Source organism: Procambarus clarkii, chromosome 77, assembly GCF_040958095.1.
Source record: "Procambarus clarkii isolate CNS0578487 chromosome 77, FALCON_Pclarkii_2.0, whole genome shotgun sequence".
Classification (NCBI taxonomy): Eukaryota; Metazoa; Arthropoda; class Malacostraca; order Decapoda; family Cambaridae; genus Procambarus; species Procambarus clarkii.
Window position 1 is genome coordinate 14945168 of NC_091226.1, and position 19058 is coordinate 14964225.

The following is a 19058-nucleotide window of genomic DNA, read 5'->3' on the forward strand; positions in this document are numbered from 1 at the left end:
AAAGGCGGGGTCCAAGAGCTAATAGCTCGATTCTGCAGATGCAAATAGTAAATACAAATCACCAAATCACACACACACACACACACACACACACACACACACACACACACACACACACACACACACACATCTGGGAGAGGAAATTCTTCAGGAGTCAGAGAAGGAAAAAGACTTGGGGGTTGATATCACGCCAGACCTGTCTCCTGCAGCACATATCAAGCGGATAACATCAGCGGCATATGCCAGGCTGGCCAACATACGAACGGCATTCAGAAACTTGTGTAAAGAATCATTCAGAACTTTGTATACCACATATGCCAGGCCAATCCTGGAGTATGCAGCCCCAGCATGGAGTCCATATCTAGTCAAGGATAAGACTAAACTGGAAAAGGTTCAAAGGTTTGCCACCAGACTAGTACCCGAGCTGAGAGGTATGAGCTACGAGGAGAGACTACGGGAATTAAACCTCACTTCGCTGGAAGACAGAAGAGTTAGGGGGGACATGATCACCACATTCAAGATTCTGAAGGGGATTGATAGGGTAGATAAAGACAGTCTATTTAACACAAGGGGAACACGCACAAGGGGACACAGGTGGAAACTGAGTGCCCAAATGAGCCACAGAGATATTAGAAAGAACTTTTTTAGTGTCAGAGTGGTTGACAAATGGAATGCATTAGGGGGTGATGTGGTGGAGGCTGACTCCATACACAGTTTCAAGTGTAGATATGACAGAGCCCGATAGGCTCAGGAATCTGTACACCTGTTGATTGACGGTTGAGAGGCGGGACCAAAGAGCCAGAGCTCAACCCCCGCAAACACAACTAGGTGAGTACAACTAGGTGAGTACACACCGGGTAAACAAGGATGAACTATTCAACACTGGAGGGACGCGAACAAGGGGACCCAGGTGGAAACTGAGTACCCAAATGAGCCACAGAGACATTACAAAGAACTTTTTCAGTGTCAGAGTAGTTAGTAAATGGAATGCATTAGGAAGTGATGTGGTGGAGGCTGACTCCATACACAGTTTCAAGTGTAGATATGATAGAGCCCAATAGGCTCAGGGACCTGTACACCAGTTGATTGACGGTTGAGAGGCGGGACCAAAGAGCCAGAGCTCAACCCCCGCAAGCACAATTAGGTGAGTTCACACACACCAGACGAAACGTGGCTGCAAAAAATACCTTTTGTAAAGCTTTTTAATCTTGTATCCAACATTGCATGCAAATGCATTTGTTTAAACTTGTACAGTACTCTGTCCTATATATCCGCACTAGAAATAGTTGTGTGTGTGTGTGTGTATATATATATATATATATATATATATATATATATATATATATATATATATATATATATATATATATATATATATATATATATATATATATATATATATATTTATTCCTCAAAGTTCAGAGAAAATTAAACTAGGTCAACAACTTCAATACCATAATGGCAAATTTATTGATTAAACTTACCCATTTCTCGCTTCCTATGGCAGATTTCTGCCATAGATTTCGGTCGGGGATTGAACGCCGACCTGCATGAAGCGAGACCGTCGCTCTACCGTCCAGCCCAGGCATTGTTATAGCTTCCGTGTAAAGTTCGCTTTTTATTTTAATTATAGTTAATTTAGGATAGCAAAAGAACGTTCAGGAAGATCAAATATTTTTTTTTTTAATGAAATACCAGATTCCAGCCTGGGCGCACACTGCCTCAGACTGTGCAAACATTGCCTCAGACTGTGCAAACACTGCCTCAGACTGTGCAAACACTGCCTCAGACTGTGCAAACATTGCCTCAGACTGTGCAAACACTGCCTCAGACTGTGCAAAAACTGCCTCAGACTGTGCACACACTGCCTCAGACTGTGCACACACTGCCTCAGACTGTGCACACACTGCCTCAGACTGTGCACACACTGCCTCAGACTGTGCACACACTGCCTCAGACTGTGCACACACTGCCTCAGACTGTGCACACACTGCCTCAGACTGTGCACACACTGCCTCAGACTGTGCACACACTGCCTCAGACTGTGCAAACAGCCTACGTGGGGGGGAGGGGGAATCAGCCAAGTGATATATCAAGCTTTCTCATATCTCTCTCTATGACCCTTTGTTTTCTGTCCGTTTGGTATTCCGTTAATCACTGTTTTATCAGTTAAAATATCTTATCTTTCCTATAATATTCATCACATCGCTTTGTAAATCATTTACATTTATCAAAACTGTTCAAGCAGTGCCAGGGTCAAGAGGAACGAGCCAAGGCGAGCCAAGGGCAAGATGGTCTTTGATTAATTAGCGCTGGCACCTCAGCTGTTCCATTTCTTAGATCAGTAACATTAACCTTCTCATTATCTTGCCTCAGCTCAAGGTCTCAGTCAGATTCTCTCTTTTTCCACGGAATTTCCTTAAGTGTTTTTTCAGACTCTGACTAATCTGTCTGCTTCTGACTTCCGCCTCGTTACCGTTATTTTACGAACCAATAATTGGGTCATTAATTACCTGACGTTACGGTAATGACCAAATGTGATTATCTATTGATGTACAAATTTGTAGGCACATCATCCATTTGGAACATGGAACGTGGAAAAGTGGAGCCCAAGAGCCGAAACCTGGGTATAGCAAAGTGCATTAGGTATGTATATGCATTTAAGTAATGAAAAGTGGTTCAAATTACATTGTTTACCGCTAAATTCATGACTAAGTTCGTACTTACAAGAAACTTACAACTTTCATATAAGTTACTTATAAGAAATTTACAAGTTTCATATAAGGTTTCACTATAAAAAAACTTTAAACTTATAGTGCTTTCAGTAAGCATTATAAAGAATAGTCCTAAACTAATTATTTAACACGAAGAAACACACAAGTGCAGTTCAAAATTTTACAGCAAAACTATGCAATTCCCCGATGTTGCGAACTCTTATCCCAGTTACGGATGAAATTACCTTCTACGTTTACTGCAATTCGACCGAGTTATGTAAAAGTTACGATATATAACAAACTTCTACCATCGTTAATTCATCTCGGGGTGAAATAACACTCCCAAGAACATGGAAAAAACATTCTTACCACACACAATTTAACCCCATCGCAACACCACTCAAAACTGTTTTGAGAGGGGGGAAAAATTCGCTTGCCTAATCGCTTTTTTATGAATGCGTTACACGGGTTAAATTAGATTATTTGTATAATAAGGCCATATTCGAGCCCCCCTTGCGCCAAGTTAGCATCAGCTTATTGGGTTTACTTAAGACATCACTAGAGGCTTCTGGGAGTTGGTACGTAACTGCCCAATTAAGGAAATGGTTCTCCATCATTCTTGTACTCTAAACGAGCTTCTAGTTTGATTATAACTAGCTGGATTTGCTAGTTACTGAACTTCTAAGGGAATTAGGTCCTAAACAAAGGGTTAATTAGGTATGTAATGCGTGTTCGGGGAGAGAGAGAGAGACAGGGCCTCGGCATTATGGTGTACTGGAGCAGGCATCTCTGATACTGGCTATCACATGCTTCCCATAACAGTTCTTGTGAACATGCATGTTTGTGCGCACGTGCGTACAAGAGCGAGAGTCAAAGAGCCAAAAAGTCAGAAAGCGCCAGAGAGCCAGAGAGAGCCAGCGAGCCAGAGAGAGCCAGAGAGAGCCAGAGAGAGCCAGAGAGCCAGAGAGAGCCAGAGAGAGCCAGAGAGAGCCAGAGAGCGCCAGAGAGAGCCAGAGAGAGCCAGAGAGAGCCAGAGAGAGCCAGAGAGAGCCAGAGAGAGCCAGAGAGAGCCAGAGAGCCAGAGAGAGCCAGAGAGAGCCAGAGAGAGCCAGAGAGAGCCAGAGAGCGCCAGAGAGCGCCAGAGAGCGCCAGAGAGCGCTAGAAAGAGCCAGAGAGAGCCAGAGAGCGCCACAGAGAGCCACACAGAGAGCCAGTCTACATACATGCTCTTCCCTATCTCTTAAACACAACAAAGTTATTACTTATTTAATAAAAATTATATGAATATATCGTTCTTGCAAACTCAAGTTTATACAACCGAACTTTTATTTTTAACTTACATGCTGAGCACCAAACACCCAGGCCCCCTGAGCAACATCCATAAACAAAAAAAAACTAAATTTTAACATATATTAAAACACGCGAAACCCAATAACATTTCTGTTTTATATTGAAAATGTTTTTATAAATTTAAAATAAAAGGGAGTTAGATAAAGCCATTAAGGGAACGCTAACAGCCTGAAGTTACTGGATGCTACTTGAGACACTGTTGTTGTTGTTTAAGATTCAGTGGGAACAAGTAGTTCTAAGTAGCACGGTCTATGGCGAACCCATACTCATCTCAAGATGATGGAAACGCGATGACCAGAGAGGGGGGAAGGGGCAGGCTCATCCTGCGCCCTCTGTCTCATATATATACGGGATCTCCTCTCAAGTAGGATCTTGTTATTAATATATTTCGGCAATGAACTACGGAACCAGTTGGGCAACAACATGGCTCCTGGCTCTTCGTGTTTTGGGAGACTCAGAAATTTTGAAATTGGAGGAGAGAGAATATAATTTTTAGAAACACATAGAATATGATCCAGATAGTTTGTATGTTTATTTCACAGTCTGTCTGGGCTGGACGGTAGAGCGACGGTTTCGCTTCATGCAGGTCGGCGTTCAATCCCCCGACCGTCCACAAGTGGTTGGGTACCATTCCTTTCCCCCCGTCCCATCCCAAATCCTTATCCTGATCCCTTCCCAGTGCTATATAGTCGTAATGGCTTGGCGCTTTCCCCCTGATAGTTACCTTCCCTCCCTAGCACTAATTACTACCGTTTTGTTTAAAAGTGGGTACCACCTCTGGTGCAAGTGGAGGGACCCATAGCCTCGGAGAAGAAAATATAGAGTACTCAGAGAAGACCTTGTGGATCCTCACTGAACTTTGATATTTTCTTCTATCACCCCTATTCTTTTTATATGCGTATATATGTATCTCACTTGCAGGCGATGAGTCACAATAACGTGGCTGAAGTATGTTGACCAGACCACACACTAAAAGTTGAAGGGACGACGACGTTTCGGTCCGTCCTGGACCATTCTCAAGTCGACTTGAGAATGGTCCAGGACGGACCGAAACGTTGTATCTCACTTTATTTTAAAATGTCTGTTTGTCAGTTCCTTCCTCACTCTTCCTGCGTCTGTCCCTCCTCCTTCTTGAGGTTATCTTGAGAAGATTTCGGGGCTTTAGCGTCCCCGCGGCCCGGTCCTCGACCAGGCCTCCACCCCCAGGAAGCAGCCCGTGACAGCTGACTAACACCCAGGTACCTATTTTACTGCTAGGTAACAGGGGCATAGGGTGAAAAACTCTGCCCATTGTTTCTCGCCGGCGCCAGGGATCGAACCCGAATACAGGATCACGTGTCCAGTGTTCTGTCCGCTCAGCCACCGGCTCCCTCGGTGGCTCTCTTCCAATGAGTTGCTATCTTGCTTCATCCTCTTGATATCATCTACATACATCTACCTATTAACTGATCTCAAAAGTTCCAATATTTTGCAGATAACAAAATACTATAATGTTCAGAAACATGCAAGATGAACTTTTACATTAAATATAAATTAATAATGGTGAAAAAAAACGCCTTTTAGTGTCTTTACCCCATTCGAAAGAGTGTGAGAATAGTGCATTGTTATAGATTCAGCTACTGGGAACCAAAAGTTCCAAGTAGCACGGGCTATGGTGATCCCGTCGTGGACTTATCTGGTATAATATTCCAGAGCTCGAGGTGCGTGAAACGGCCAGCAAAATAGCCTTGAGCGAGAATAGGTGGTTGAGAACGTGTCTTGTAATTAGACAGTCACTATCTGACATACACACACTTCTCTGAAATTATGTTTTCTTTCATGGTGAAGTTGAACCGAGATCGTTCACCTCACGGCACTAAAACCATGATTTAAAACGTGGGTTTCTGGGTCAGTCAGTTGATGTTACGTAGCAGTAAGATAGGTACCTGGGAGTTAGTCAGCTGTCACGGGTTGCTTCCTGAGGGTGGAGGCCTGGTCGAGGACCGGGCCGCGGGGACACTAAAAAGCCCTGAAATCATCTCAAGATAACCTCAAGATAGATGTTTGAATGTTATCCAGACCACTTGAAAGTGAAGGGACGACGACGTTTCGGTCCGTCCTGGACCATTCTCAAGTCAATGATGTTTATATGTTGATGTTTATATATGTGATGTTTATAGTTTTGTTTATGTGTGTGTATATGTTTATATGTGTGTTTATGTGTATGTTTATATATGTGTATTTATGTGTATATGTTTATATATGTGGTGGTGTAATCCACAAGAGGGAATGTTAGCTAGTGAATTACACAAAAATCACAATAGCGTGATGCCTCAAATTCACAAATCCACAAGGGCCGTGACGAGGATTCGAACCTACGTCTGAGAGAATCCCAGACGCTGCCTTAATCGACTGAGCTACGACATGGCTTACGTAGTTCGTGGTTGAATTTACCATGTCGTAGCTCAGTCGATTAAGGCAGCGTCCGGGATGCTCTCGGACGCAAGTTCGAATCCTCGTCACGGCCCTTGTGGATTTGTTGAGTAGTCTTAATACTACAACAATCATGAAGTTTTAAGGAAATAAAATTAGAGGAGAAAACCATCCAGGTTTAGCAACAGCGCAAGTCAATTACTAAATGAATTAATACCAGAAATAAATACCAGGAGGCCGGGGGGTGCAGTATGCCAACTGCAACAGTCTACCTGAATGTAATCAAGGAAATTAAGTTACAGTAGCAAGGGAGAGAACGAGAACAAAGGTTCAATTACATGGAGGGATTGTAATTAGTGAAACTGACTTGGGAACGAAGTATCATACGAAGACGCACGGACTTCAAGTTATACCTCTATTGTATTATAAATCAATGGTTTAAAATAAAGTCCAAAATTACGCACACTGTTTTTGTTCTCGTTCTCTATCTCTCTCCAGGCAAATCTTAAGTATTTCACTTACGAGTTTTACCATCCGGCCGCCATTGGTGGAGGCAACTTTAGAAGCACTTTTTGGGTGGAGAAAAAGTGGCTAATCTCCAGGTATAATGCCCGATTTTACTCCCTTCCTCAGACAGTGTCATTAACTTGACTTTATTAACTTTTTTCTTTTCGACAGATCAGATTTTGAGATTCTGGAACTTGTTCTTAATTAAATGTTAATCACACCTTCGTTCCTCCTTGTCTACCCCCCTCCCCCCTTTCTCTCCTCCTCCCTCCCTCCCTCCCTCTCTCTTTCTCCCTCTCTCTCTCTCCCCCCCCCCTCTCTCTCTCCCCCCCCCCTCTCTCTCCCCCCCCCCTCTCTCTCTCCCCCCCCCTCTCTCTCTCCCCCCCCCCTCTCTCTCTCCCCCCCCCTCTCTCTCTCCCCCCCCTCTCTCTCTCCCCCCCTCTCTCTCTCTCCCCCCCTCTCTCTCTCTCCCCCCCTCTCTCTCCCCCCCTCTCTCTCTCCCCCCCCCCCTCTCTCTCCCCCCCCCCCCCCCCCCCTCTCTCTCTCCTCTCTCTCTCCCTCCCCCTCCCTCCCTTAACCCTAGTTCTCTGCTGAATACCCTTGTTATACATCACTCTCATACTTAGTATTCTCCCAGCGTATTTTGTTCAATTTCCTTCACTTTTACACCTTCCTAAAAATGATATATTGCAAAATTTCTTGCTGAAGTTGAATGCTAAGGACGTTATTACTAGTAAATATTTACGACATCTTATTATTTATTTGATCTTAACCCCCTATAAGATGGACCCACTAACGGCTGTTACGACGTCGTAGATGTGAACTAACTACTGTACGCCAACACTAACAAGCAGGAGGCAATTGGTCCTGTGAACGTCTTGATATGTCATGTTAAAGGTGAACTTCTTAGATGTTGAGGCGTTCCTAGCAACTTCCTGCCCTGAGACACTCGCTCCTAGCAACTTCTACTCCCTCAGGAACTCGCTCCTAGCAACTCCCAGACACTAATTACCTCAATAAGCCTGTTGCAATAGGTTGTACAGTTTGAGCGAGTTACGTTAAATACGACCCTCCTGTGTCATTTACACATACATACTATATACTCATACTGTACACTTAAGACACACTTAAGACACACTTAAGACACACGACTGGAGCAATGTATGAATGACAGTGAAACTACGTGTTCCATGTAGTCAAATATTGTGTGGTTCTCAACCTAAATACTTCTCAGTCTTCCTCCCTGTGCAGACGGCGAGCCACAATAACCTGGCTGAACGCCTCATGACCAAACCATCCATCGGAAGATGGAGACAAGACGTCTACGGTTTCTTGGAATATAATTGTTAGTGTTCAAATGTCTATAACAGCTTATGTATAAATCTACACTATGGTCTATGATATTATATATTTATATATCCTCCTCCGGCCAGGATACGAACCCAGGTCAAACCACTCACGATTTGAGAGGCGATAGGGTTACCACTTCGCCACACCGCTAGTGACCTTAACTCGACAGCCTAAGTCTCTAACACAGTTCATCACTAAACCAGGTTTTTCTAACACCAATTTCTCCTTTTAGCTAAGATGAGTTTGGTGAACTCCACAAGGAACCATCGTCACTGATTCAATTTGACTACGCCACTCTCGACAGAACTCGGCGACGTCTCAACCTTCTGCTAGAAGTTGACTATGCGGGATTTTCTACTCCAAGATCATATGCTTGACTTCAGTGCGCGGCCGGAGGCCTTTACCAGCCTCTAGCACCGAGGGAATGGGTCAGGATAAGGATTTGGGATGGGACGGGGGAAAGGAATGGTGCCCCAACCACTTGTGGACCGTCGGGGATTGAACGCCGACCTGCATGAAGCCAGACTGTCGCTCTACCGTCCACTCCAAGTGGTTGGGCGAACCTGGCCTAATCTTTAGAGTAATATATAAAACATTGGTATAATATTTCAAACAAGTTTTAAAAATCTTTTACTGTTGGAAGTTCCGTGTTTCACTTATAACAATAAATACATTTTAGAATCCTGTACACAATATTTTTAATATTTTTCAATGGACAATTCTGGCTTAAGTGTTGTGAATCATACATACATTTTTAAACTGGCTGTCACCTTATGTATAGACATTATATGTATAGATATATAGCGAAGATACATGGATTTATATCAATACATATATTATACAGACATCAAATGATAAATCTAAATGATTCACAAGTTGCATTTTAATTATTTGAAAATCTTAAATCTTATGTCAATTTATATATATATTGGTTCGTGTTTTATTTGGTGTTAATTTTAAACCATATTTATCTCTATTGTCTTAACATTTCGTATATATATTTATTTAATTTGTGTTTTCCTTTAATGTTTATTTTTCTAAATCAAGAGAAAGTATATATTTTTTCCTTGAGAAAGGTTTTTTCTTACTCTTCCGTACTATTATTATTATTGTTGTTGTTGTTCACCAACACCAGCAGCAGCAGCAGCAGCAGCAGCTGCTGCTGCTGCTGCTGCTGCTAATGCTGCTAATGCTGCTGCTGCTGCTGCTAATGCTGCTGCTGCTAATGCTGCTGCTGCTGCTGCTAATGCTGCTGCTGCTGCTGCTAATGCTGCTGCTGCTGCTGCTGCTAATGCTGCTGCTGCTAATGCTGCTGCTGCTGCTGCTGCTGCTGCTGCTGCTAATGCTGCTGCTGCTAATGCTGCTGCTGCTAATGCTGCTGCTGCTGCTGCTGCTAATGCTGCTGCTGCTGCTAATGCTGCTGCTGCTGCTGCTGCTGCTGCTGCTAATGCTGCTGCTGCTAATGCTGCTGCTAATGCTGCTGCTGCTAATGCTGCTGCTGCTAATGCTGCTGCTAATGCTGCTGCTGCTAATGCTGCTGCTGCTAATGCTGCTGCTGCTGCTAATGCTGCTGCTGCTAATGCTGCTGCTGCTAATGCTGCTGCTGCTAATGCTGCTGCTGCTAATGCTGCTGCTGCTGCTGCTGCTAATGCTGCTGCTGCTGCTGCTGCTAATGCTGCTGCTGCTAATGCTGCTGCTGCTGCTAATGCTGCTGCTGCTGCTGCTGCTGCTGCTAATGCTGCTGCTGCTAATGCTGCTGCTGCTAATGCTGCTGCTGCTAATGCTGCTGCTGCTGCTGCTGCTAATGCTGCTGCTAATGCTGCTAATGCTGCTGCTGCTAATGCTGCTGCTGCTAATGCTGCTAATGCTGCTGCTGCTAATGCTGCTGCTGCTGCTGCTGCGGGATTGCTGCGGGATTGCTGCAGGCTTGCTTGCTCCTGTTCTACGCTTCTGTGGCTACACTTTCCCTCACTTCTGCTGTTCCTCCTCCTCCTCTGCTCCTGCTAGTATACCTCACCTACTCGACAGATCTCGACACCTCACCATGAAAGGGAGGAAGATAACACTTCACCTTTGATCTTTGAAGCTGCCACAACCGTGTCGCCCACACCTGCTGCCCCCCACTACCGTGTCGGCCACACCTGCTGCCCCCCACTACCGTGTCGGCCACACCTGCTGCCCCCCACTACCGTGTCGGCCACACCTGCTGCCCCCCCACCACCACCGTGTCGGCCACACCTGCTGCCACCACCACCGTGTCGGCCACACCTGCTGCCCCCCACTACCGTGTCGGCCACACCTGCTGCCCCCCACTACCGTGTCGGCCACACCTGCTGCCACCACCACCGTGTCGGCCACACCTGCTGCCCCTCACTACCGAGTCGGCCACACCTGCTGCCCCCCACCACCACCGTGTCGGCCACACCTGCTGCCGCCACCACCGTGTCGCCCACACCTGCTGCCCCCCACCGTGTCGCCCACACCTGCTGCCCCCCACCACCACCGTGTCGGCCACACATGCTGCCCCCCCCCCCCACCACAGTGTCGGCCACACCTGCTTCCACACCTGTTTCCACCACCACAGACGTAAATATTATGGGATTAGTAAGAAAAAGCACAATAATATTTCATAGAGGGGGACATGTCATGGTAGATTGATCTGGCTTGGAGCTGGTGGAGAGTTTGGTCCACCAGGCTGTTGCTTGGAGCGGCCCGCAGGCCCACTACAGCCCGGTTGGTCCGCCACTTCTTGGAGGAAACTATCTATAACCTGTGGCTACTTGGAACTGTTGTTCCGCGTAGCTGAATCTAAAACAAACATCTTATTGTCTTAAACTTATTTCAACTTGTGTCAACACACACACACACTGGAAGACAAAAGAGCTAGGGGGGACATGATCACCACATTCAAGATTCTCAAGGGAATTGACAGGGTAGATAAAGATAGGCTATTTAACACAAGGGGAACACGCACTAGGGGACACAGGTGGAAACTGAGTGCCCAAATGAGCCACAGAGATATTGGAAAGAACTTTTTTAGTGTCAGAGTGGTTGACAAATGGAATGCATTAGGAAGTGATGTGGTGGAGGTTGACTCCATACACAGTTTCAAGTGTAGATATGATAGAGCCCAGTAGGCTCAGGAACCTGTACACCAGTTGATTGACAGTTGAGAGGCGGGATCAAAGAGCCAGAGCTCAACCCCCGCAAGCACTACTAGGTGAGTACAACTAGGTGAGTACACACACACACACACACACACACACACACACATACACACACACACACACAGTTTCGCCTTAAAAAGTCTTTTTCCGTTCATTTAATAGGAAGCAGAAGTCATCAATAACTGATTGTGCCCAAAATATTATTTTTTTGATAAACTCGGGTTTTAATTCACTTATGACGTTTTAATACATAATTCCCCATTGCTACTGTCGCTGTGGAACATCAATTATGTAACATGCGACGTGATTAATGGAACTTTTGTATCATAATTATTCTGTTTAGAATTAGAATCAAAAGTGGGGTCCTCCAAGGGGGCGGGTCCTCCAAGGGGGCGGGGGTCCTCCAAGGGGGCGGGGGTCCTCCAAGGGGGCGGGGGTCCTCCAAGGGGGCGGGGGTCCTCCAAGGGGGCGGGGGTCCTCCAAGGGGGCGGGGGTCCTCCAAGGGGGCGGGGGTCCTCCAAGGGGGCGGGGCCTCCAAGGGGGCGGGGCCTCCAAGGGGGCGGGTCCTAAAATACCATTCCGCTTGTCCCCTGCACAATATACAAACAGGTGTACCCGGCGGTGCCCGGGTCTAATACGGAGGCCACATGTACACCATCACTGCAACCTCTCTCACCACACACTATCTTAATACAAACACCATCTTCACCATACAACCCAGTGAAACCATCTTCACTCCCCTGGTAGTTTCGTATACACCATCTTGATAGTGTATAGATTTTGGGACCTCCCAACACTTAATCATCGAATACAAAATAGTGTGGGTGGATAGTAGTGAAGATAGACTTAGATTTGAACAATTATAATATTGTATATACTCGGTTCTGAACAATTAATCTCTACAAATTTCACGAAGTCTATGGGTCTATGAAACTCCCCTCCCACCAACCAGTCACCCTGCAAAATTTAATGACGTTACCCCTACAAATCAATCTTGAGATTATCTTGAGATGATTTCGGGGCTTTTTAGTGTCCCCGCGGCCCGGTCCCCGACCAGGCCTCCACCCCCAGCAAGCAGCCCGTGACAGCTGACTAACACCCAGGTACCTATTTTACCGCTAGGTAACAGGGGCCCAGCTTTACACAGACAGAACAGACATTCTATCTTATAGATACGAATTATACACTGTCGAAGACTTCTAAAGTAATGTATAATAAATCAGGTTGAAATTTTTGTCTGCTGATTTGAATAGATTCATAAGGCGGGAAACTTTATTGTGAAATTCATGCTGGTTATCTATCATGAGGTTTTTCTCCATAAATTTTATGGTCTTGTCAAGAGTAATGATCTACATTATTTTCCCCAACTACGATAGAGAGAACAAGAGTCCAGCCAGGGGCTCAGAGAGAGTCCGCCAGGGGCTCAGAGAGTGTCCGCCAGGGGCTCAGAGAAAGAGTCCGGCCAGGGGCTCAGAGAGAGAGAGTCCGCCAGGGGCTCAGAGAGAGAGAGTCCGCCAGGGGCTCAGAGAGAGAGAGTCCGCCAGGGGCTCAGAGAGAGAGAGTCCGCCAGGGCTCAGAGTCCTCCTGTATCCCCCCCCCCCGTGTCCCCCCTCCGTGTCCCCCCCTGTGTCTCCTGTGTCCCCCTGTGTCCTCCCTGTATCCCCTGTGTTCCTACGCATCTTCAGCTCTGGTAAGCCTCCTCCACACCACTTCTCACTCCCTAATTGACAATCACTAGAGGTGATGACCAGCCTTTAATACCCAGTAATTACTCCTTAATGACTGTCAACAGCCCAGCAACTAGTTAATACGCCCAGCGAGGCCTGTGCATGACCACCAATATTGGTAATAGTTCACGAGAGAGCCAGGCAGCGAGCGAGAGAGAGCCAGCGAAGCGAGAGAGCCAGCGAAGCGAAAGAGCCAGAGAGCCAGCGAAAGAGCCAGAGAGCCAGCCTAAATTACTTATAATCTTCATAACATTCTACTATTCCACTCACAATCCCCTTGGTTGTGACAATACCGTCATTATAAACATGTACATATATCAGAGTATTTTATACATCGTGACTAGGTCTCCCTAGTCTGTGTTCCCTTAAAGGTTAGGTACAGTTCACAGTGTTTTCTTATTTATGACGTGAAATACACAGAAAATCACACTAATGTAATGTACATTATTGAGAGGATCCACTTGGGCTGCGAGGCGATGCGAACCCTCCACCTAGGCATTGCCAGTCGCATACTGTACCACCAGAACACAGGTCAGCGGTGGTACATCCGCCCAGGTCACTAGGGTCATGTGGGGACAATTGAGAAGGCAGTAGGGTGGTTCAGAAGGCAGTAGGGTGGTTCAGAAGGCAGTAGGGTGGTTCAGAAGGCAGTAGGGTGGTTCAGAAGGCAGTAGGGTGGTTCAGAAGGCAGTAGGGTGGTTCAGAAGGCAGTAGGGTGGTTCAGAAGGCAGTAGGGTGGTTCAGAAGGCAGTAGGGTGGTTCAGAAGGCAGTAGGGTGGTTCAGAAGGCAGTAGGGTGGTTCAGAAGGCAGTAGGGTGGTTCAGAAGGCAGTAGGGTGGTTCAGAAGGCAGTAGGGTGGTTCAGAAGGCAGTAGGGTGGTTCAGAAGGCAGTAGGGTGGTTCAGAAGGCAGTAGGGTGGTTCAGAAGGCAGTAGGGTGGTTCAAAAGGCAGTAGGGTGGTTCAGAAGGCAGTAGGGTGGTTCAGAAGGCAGTAGGGTGGTTCAGAAGGCAGTAGGGTGGTTCAGAAGGCAGTAGGGTGGTTCAGAAGGCAGTAGGGTGGTTCAGAAGGCAGTAGGGTGGTTCAGAAGGCAGTAGGGTGGTTCAGAAGGCAGTAGGGTGGTTCAGAAGGCAGTAGGGTGGTTCAGAAGGCAGTAGGGTGGTTCAGAAGGCAGTAGGGTGGTTCAGAAGGCAGTAGGGTGGTTCAGAAGGCAGTAGGGTGGTTCGGAAGGCAGTAGGGTGGTTCAGAAGGCAGTAGGGTGGTTCAGAAGGCGCCAAGGAGAAAGGGGAAGGCCTGCTGCATGGGTAACAGCTTCTCCTCCGTATCAACCTACCCTGGCCTGCCATTCCCATATGTTATACACCAGCCTACAACCTGCACCTGAGCCCTACGTCTGCCTACTTGAGTTCCACCCTTCATCTTAGACCACCTACCCTAACAAGCTCCCAACACGGTCTTCCCTTACATTCTCCCTCATATTTACCTACCTACCCCACCTCCTCCCTCCCAAAATAAAGAAATGCAAATACACGTCCAAAAATTCAGGTGGGTCATTTTTCCTGGGACGAGTATTTGGCCATCACCCAGGCCCACTTTTGGGGCTGGAATCTGTGGCTGGATCTTTTCCTACTTGCATAATTTGACACAAAACTGACCGGCGTGAAATCGCAAGGAAAAGTCTTTAATGTTATCCTTATCTTGACGGACTGAAGGTACTTTTGGACAGCTTTTTTTAAACATGATGAGAGTGCTAAACGAGCAATCTGGGAGGGAGGATCTTCTTGAGGTTATCTTGAGATGATTTCGGGGCTTTAGTGTCCCCGCGGCCCGGTCCTCGACCAGACCTCCACCCCCAGGAAGCAGCCCGTGACAGCTGACTAACACCTCGGTACCTATTTAACTGCTAGGTAACAGGGGCATAGGGTGAAAGAAACTCTGCTCATTGTTTCTCGCCGGCGCCTGGGATCGAACCCAGGACCACAGGATCACAAGTCCCGCGTGCTGTCCGCTCGGCAGCCCGGCTCCCCGGGCTGGATAATATATAGGATCACTATATATTATATACACACACATATATATACACAAGTTTAAGTTCTAGGTCATGTGTTACACTAGCTACTGTTGACAGTTTGACAGCTTTACGACAACTCAACCCTGCAAGGAAGGTTACAACTTGAACTTCTAGAACAACAATAGAACTTGCTGCATGGGTAACAGCTTCTCCGTATCAACCTACCCTAGCTTTGCTAAATTAGCAATTCAAGTTCATTAACAGATTGGAGTAAATGTTAACATGTTTAACTCTACTAAAACAGTTTATTCCTGCGTTCCTGTAACGACGCAGGAACCAATCGCATTAGCGTTTGCCTTTCCATTGGAGACTTTCGGCGCCGTGGAGAGGGGGGGACCTGCTGCATGGGTAACAGCTTCTCCATATAAACCTAACCTGGCTTTGCGCCCTGGAGAGGCCACTCCAGACCGACAACCAGAGCCCAACTCCATAGTCTCCTGAGACTGACAATGTCTATTGCTACTAAAATAACTAAATAAAAAAAGTTATCTTCTAAATTAAAAATAAACTTACTGTTATACTTTTGTTCTCCAAAGCCCCACACAAAATGTTCTCCAAAAACCCCACACAAAATGTTCTCCAAAAGCCGCCACAAAATGTTCTCCAAAACCCCACACAAAATGTTCTCCAAAACCCCACAAAATGTTCTCCAAAACCCCACAAAATGTTCTCCAAAACCCCACACAAAATGTTCTCCAAAAACCCCACACAAAATGTTCTCCAAAACCCCACAAAATGTTCTCCAAAACCCCACAAAATGTTCTCCAAAAGCCCCCACAAAATGTTCTCAAAAAGCCCACAAAATCCACTTGACCTCTAACTACTGGTATTAATAACTTACAGATGTGAATTAATAACATTTCATACTAGAAGTATAATTGTTTGAAACTATACAATTACACAAAGAAAACGGCAAAGTGTACTGAATATAATGATTCCTAACCACAAACTACAATGTAAACAGTGAACCACTGGTGAGCAACACATAACAATTAGTCCCTCATTATAAAAGATAATGTTGGCTGGCTATTTACAATGTCAGTAATGCAAATTCAATTTAGCCTTGTCCCGCATCAGTCAATAAATCTGTCATGTTTATTATAACATTTCTCTGTGAATAACAGTGTAAAAATATGTCTAATCGCTGTAACTTAACAGTTTCATCTTGATGACAACTATACACCAGGGTCCAGATTCACGAAGCAGTTACGCAAGCACTCGCGAATCTGTACATCTTTTCTCAATCTTTGGCGGCTTTGTTTACAATTATTAAACAGTTAATGAGCTCCGAAGCACCAGGAGGCTGTTTATAACAATAACAACAGTTGATTGGCAAGTTTTCATGCTTGTAAACTGTTTAATAAATGTAACAAAAGCCGTCAAAGATTGAGGAAAGATGTACACGTTCGTAAGTGCTTGCGTAACTGCTTCGTGAATCTGGCCCCATTATTGAGACGACAACGTTTGGGCCCGTCCTGGACCCTTATCAAGTCGATTGTGATAATCGACTTGAACGGACCGAAACATCATCTAAAGAACAAATCCACAAGGGCCGTGACGAGGATTCGAACCTGCGTCTGGAAGCATCCCAGTTTGTCCTCATCATCTTGTATGTGATTTCGTCATATCGTCAACCACGTTATTGCGACTCATCATCTGTAGTTCCACTTATTAACCATCAAGCTCAGTCTTATATGATCAAGGGAGCCGGTCGGCCGAGCGGACAGCACGCTGGGCTTGTGATCTTGTGGTCCTGGGTTCGATCCCAGGCGCCGGCGAGAAACAATGGGCAGAGTTTCTTTCCCCCTATGCCCCTGTTACCTAGCAGTAAAATAGGTACCTGTGTGTTAGTCAGCTGTCACGGGCTGCTTCCTGGGGGTGGAGACCTGGTCGAGGACCGGGCAGCGGGGACACTAAAGCCCCGAAATCATCTCAAGATAACCTCAAGATCATCATTATCTGCGATAAGCTTCATCAGTTCCAGCCCGCAGCTCCGAGAAGATTACCGGAGAAATTTATTTCGACTGCTGTGGCCTCTGACGCCGATAACGGCTTGTTAATAACAGTAATTTGCCGACACTGATAAGAGATAACCCAGCCTCCAAGGGCTCCTGCGAACGAATTACTCAAAGAACAAGATTTTTTTCCTATTCGGTTAATAATAGAGTTGCTACGATTCATCTCTTAAGAGTGACTTACCTTGAGGTTATCTTGAGATGATTTCGGGGCTTTAGTGTCCCCGCGGCCCGGTCCTCGACCAGGCTTCCACCCCCAGGAAGCAGCCCGTGACAGCTGACTAATACCCAGGTACCTATTTTACTGCTGGGTAACAGGGGCATAGGGTGAAAGAAACTCTGCCCATTGTTTCTCGCCGGCGCCTGGGATCGACCACAGGATCACAAGTCCAGCGTGCTGTCCGCTCGGCCGACCGGCTCCTTTAGATCTCCCCGACCGACTTAGATCATGCATTCTGTCAATGAGGGAATTGGTAACAAGGGGCCAGATTCACGAAGCAGTTACGCAAACACGTACGAATCTGGGACCAGATTCACGGAGCAGTTACGTAAGTACTTACGAACTTGCACATTTTTCCTCAATCTTTGACGGCTTTGGAATATAGTCGTAATGACTTGGCGCTTTCCCTTAAAATTTCCCTTCCCTGACGGCTTTGGTTACATTTATTAAACAGTTTACAAGCATGAAAACTTGCCAATCAACTGTTGTTATTGTTATAAACAGCCTCCTGGTGCTTTGGAGCTCATTAACTGTTTAATAACTGTAAACAAAGCCGCCAAAGATTGAGAAAAGATGGACAGGTTCGTAAGTGTTTGCGTAACTGCTTTGTGAATCTGACCCAAGGTCTTGAATATCAACCAGACACTTCACTGTCAATATTTGACATTCTCGCCAGCAGACCTTCGTACTAGGGGAGCCGGTCGGCCGAGCGGACAGCACGCTGGACTTGTGATCCTGTGGTCGATCCCAGGCGCCGGCGAGAAACAATGGGCAGAGTTCCTTTCACCCTATGCCCCTGTTACCCAGCAGTAAAATAGGTACCTGGGTGTTAGTCAGCTGTCACGGGCTGCTTCCTGGGGGTGGAGGCCTGGTCGAGGACCGGGCCGCGGGGACACTCAAAAAAGCCCCGAAAGCATCTCAAGATAACCTCAAGATAACTATCAGATGGCGTCGCTATAAAATTGAAAACGCGTCTCAGTAGTGCGGTTATACCGGGCAGATGGAACGTGATACGAACTTCGCATTAAAAAAAAATGAAAAAAAAAATTTAAAATTAAAAAAAAAATTAAAAAAAGTGCTTCACTGGCCTTTGCAATGGAAAAATTGCACAGGAGTGTAGGCCTACAAGTTAAAAAAGGTGACAATTTACTCTTAATATCATAATATTGGCCTCTACTCAAGGCCCACTTTTGGGTCAGGAATCTCTGGCTGGATCCTACAAAGATCCTTTGATGTTTCTTTAAAAGTTCATATATAATAATTTTTCTACACCGGAAAGCTATTATGTATGAACAAATAACGTATGACAAATATGTAACATCCTTGAGTTGACATGGCTAGCGCACACAATAAATAATAATGACACATATGCAAACACAAAACATATTTTTACAACATAAAACAACACATATTTAACACATAAATATGTGTGACACGAAGTATTTACATAACACTAAGACGAGCCTCGTGCAGAAGCAGTCATGTTGATTCTCCCTAATGACAATGCCGAGGTAACCTGTTGAGTAAG